Source organism: Cydia splendana, unplaced genomic scaffold (genome assembly GCF_910591565.1).
Source record: "Cydia splendana unplaced genomic scaffold, ilCydSple1.2 scaffold_47_ctg1, whole genome shotgun sequence".
In the NCBI taxonomy this organism is placed as follows: domain Eukaryota; kingdom Metazoa; phylum Arthropoda; class Insecta; order Lepidoptera; family Tortricidae; genus Cydia; species Cydia splendana.
This window is the reverse complement of record NW_026946890.1, coordinates 149,246-153,231: the sequence shown is the minus strand read 5'-3', so window position 1 is coordinate 153,231 and position 3,986 is coordinate 149,246. Positions and strand designations below refer to the sequence as shown.

At 34.2% G+C, this 3,986-nt stretch overlaps 1 long non-coding RNA gene across 1 annotated transcript; it reads left to right on the top strand.

Annotated features, from left to right (window-relative positions):
* Positions 1-1,183: 1,183 nt before the first annotated feature.
* LOC134805638 (uncharacterized) lies at positions 1,184-3,641 on the top strand. Its single transcript, XR_010146340.1, has 2 exons — positions 1,184-3,410; positions 3,445-3,641. It is a non-coding gene; the product is annotated as an uncharacterized LOC134805638 (long non-coding RNA).
* The last annotated feature ends 345 nt before the right edge of the window (positions 3,642-3,986 follow it).

The window sequence follows — 3,986 nt, the reverse complement described above, 5'->3', positions numbered from 1 at the left end:
TTGATTCATTACATAGCAATCAAACTTGGTGTCTTGTGGATAAACCTAGTGGTGTAAATATTGTAAGTAGCAAATGGGTTTTTACTATTAAAAATAACGAGTTAGGTGAACCGATACGATACAAGGCCCGATTAGTAGCGCGAGGTTTTAGTCAACAGTATTTAGAAGACTATGACGAAACGTTTGCCCCAGTTGCGCGGATTACTACGTTTAGAATGATTTTAGCGTTCGCGAATCAAAATGATTTACTTGTCCATCATATGGACGTGAAGACTGCATTTCTGAACGGCATTTTAAAGGAGGACATTTATATGCAGGTGCCAGAGGGTATTTCTTCTAAGTCTAATCAAGTGTGTAAATTAAATAAAACACTCTATGGCTTAAAACAGTCTTCACAATGCTGGTACGAACGTTTCGATCAGGCGATTAAGGGCATGGGTTTCGAAAGCTCGAAAGTTGACCCATGTTTGTACATATTGAATAAAAATTCGATTGATTTGAATGTGTATATAGTTTTATATGTTGATGATTTATTAATAGTAACTAAAAGTGTACAAACAATGCAACAACTTAAGAACTGTCTAATGAAACAATTTGAGATGACCGATTTAAATGATATAAAATTATTCCTTGGCATACGAATTGAAAGAACCAAAGATAAAATAACTTTGGACCAATCAACATATCTACAAAATGTTTTAAACAAATTTTCCATGAGTGATTGCAATCCCTCAAAATCACCTTTCCCAAATAAATTAAACTATGACGCATTGAATAGTGATGTACAATACAATGCACCCAGTAGACAAGTCATAGGTTGCCTAATGTACGCAATGCTTTGCACGCGTCCTGATTTGTGCGCGGCTGTTAATATTCTAAGCAGATTTCAAAGTAAAGGCAATGAGGAGTTATGGAAATGTTTAAAGCATCTTTTAAGATATGTGAAGGGAACTTTAAATCTTAAATTGACTTATCATAAATGTGATTATAAACAGCTAATGACTGGTTATGCGGACTCTGATTGGGGAGGCGATGAAACTGATAGAAAAAGTACAACAGGATATTTATTTCAAATGTTCGATAATTGTACAATTTCGTGGTGCACACGTAAACAAAATACAGTGGCCGTTTCCTCAACAGAAGACGAATATATGGGTCTATTTGAAGCTGTAAAAGATTAATAAACAGGCTACCCACTAAAGCGCTAATTGGCAAAACCCCGTACGAAATGTGGCATGGTGTAAAACCGAAAATAAGTCACTTGAGGGTATTCGGTTCCACTGCATATGTTCATAATAAAACTAGAAAGACCAAATTTGACGAAAAATCATTTAAATCAATTTTAATTGGTTATGTGCCTAATGGTTATAAATTATTTAATACTGAAAATAATCAGTTTTTAATTGCCAGAGATGTATTGTTTGACGAGTCAAATTTTGGTGAATCTAGACCAATATGCAGTGATGACATTCCTAATAAAATCAGCAAGCCGAACAATGAGTCGGTGGAGTTGATCAAGCCAATATGCAGCAATAATGAAATTCCCGCCAAAATCAACAAGCCTAATAATTCGGTGGAGTTGATAGGCAATACACAAAGTGACGTAAATAACAAGTCGCTAAATGACAACAATGAACAGTTACAAAGTGACGTTAGCAACAAGTCACTCGACACCGAACACAGTTGTTTACGACGCAGCGATAGAATTCGTAATCTACCCCCTAAAAATTATGAATTAATGAATGACCCAGATTTAGCAGTTTTATCGCTTTGTTCTAAACAACAGTTACCATTACCGGTGCATTTCAATGATATTTTCAATCGGCCAGATACAAATGAGTGGTTAAGTGCAATAAAAAGTGAAATTGATTCATTACGTAGCAATCAAACTTGGTGTCTTGTGGATAAACCTAGTGGTGTAAATATTGTAAGTAGCAAATGGGTTTTTACTATTAAAAATAACGAGTTAGGTGAACCGATACGATACAAGGCCCGATTAGTAGCGCGAGGTTTTAGTCAACAGTATTTAGAAGACTATGACGAAACGTTTGCCCCAGTTGCGCGGATTACTACGTTTAGAATGATTTTAGCGTTCGCGAATCAAAATGATTTACTTGTCCATCATATGGACGTGAAGACTGCATTTCTGAACGGCATTTTAAAGGAGGACATTTATATGCAGGTGCCAGAGGGTATTTCTTCTAAGTCTAATCAAGTGTGTAAATTAAATAAAACACTCTATGGCTTAAAACAGTCTTCACGATGCTGGTACGAACGTTTCGATCAGGCGATTAAGGGCATGGGTTTCGAAAGCTCGAAAGTTGACCCATGTTTGTACATATTGAATAAAAATTCGATTGATTTGAATGTGTATATAGTTTTATATGTTGATGATTTATTAATAGTAACTAAAAGTGTACAAACAATGCAACAACTTAAGAACTGTCTAATGAAACAATTTGAGATGACCGATTTAAATGATATAAAATTATTCCTTGGCATACGAATTGAAAGAACCAAAGATAAAATAACTTTGGACCAATCAACATATCTACAAAATGTTTTAAACAAATTTTCCATGAGTGATTGCAATCCCTCAAAATCACCTTTCCCAAATAAATTAAACTATGACGCATTGAATAGTGATGTACAATACAATGCACCCAGTAGACAAGTCATAGGTTGCCTAATGTACGCAATGCTTTGCACGCGTCCTGATTTGTGCGCGGCTGTTAATATTCTAAGCAGATTTCAAAGTAAAGGCAATGAGGAGTTATGGAAATGTTTAAAGCATCTTTTAAGATATGTGAAGGGAACTTTAAATCTTAAATTGACTTATCATAAATGTGATTATAAACAGCTAATGACTGGTTATGCGGACTCTGATTGGGGAGGCGATGAAACTGATAGAAAAAGTACAACAGGATATTTATTTCAAATGTTCGATAATTGTACAATTTCGTGGTGCACACGTAAACAAAATACAGTGGCCGTTTCCTCAACAGAAGCCGAATATATGGGTCTATTTGAAGCTGTAAAAGAGGCTATATGGATAAAATCGTTACTTATTAGTGTATACATAAAAGTAACTAAGCCTATACTTATTTATGAAGACAACAATAGTTGCATTAGCATTGCTAATAATCCCACAAATCACAAAAAGTCAAAGCATATTGATATAAAATATCATTTTACCCGTGAACAAATAAACAACAATGTAATAATGCTAGAACATATTTCCACAGGAAACCAACTAGCAGATATGTTCACGAAGGCGATTCCAATGACAAAGTTTCATGAATTAAGAGTAAAATTGAATTTAATTTGATTCTATTATAATTGCATAATATAAATGTAACATGATTGTATAAACTAACAATATAAAATGATTAAAATGCAATGTTGAGCTTGTATAACAATACTCTTAATTTTGATTAAAAATAGTTTGATTAGAGTGTATATTAAATGTATAAAATACTTGAATTTTTGAGGGGGACTGTTGGTATATTACAAAAATCCAAGTCTACCTTCCATTTGTTCATTCATTGTATAAATACATTCATTCACTCATTCAGTCAATCTGTCATTCGTTCATAATCATTATTCTTGATTCACTTGAATACAGAACGTTGAACAGTCAACACGTATTTTTACTTTGCCGACCCTACCTATACCTACACTTGCCTTTCACATATTCAACCACGTAATCGTACTCTTCTAATGCCATTCTAAATTTTAATAATCTACTCGAGGGATCTTTCATATTGAATAAGTACACGAGAGGTTTATGATCGGTACATATTTTGTTGTTACAGGTATGAGCAAGAGTGTAACATCTCATATGAATCATATAATGGACACAACTCACGCAACAAATATGTCCTGTGATGAACTAGACATTAGCAATATTCGCGGGGATACGCTAACTTCCCCCAATATATTGAAAAATCCACAGTTACACCCTCATCTAGAACGGGAGTCACCAC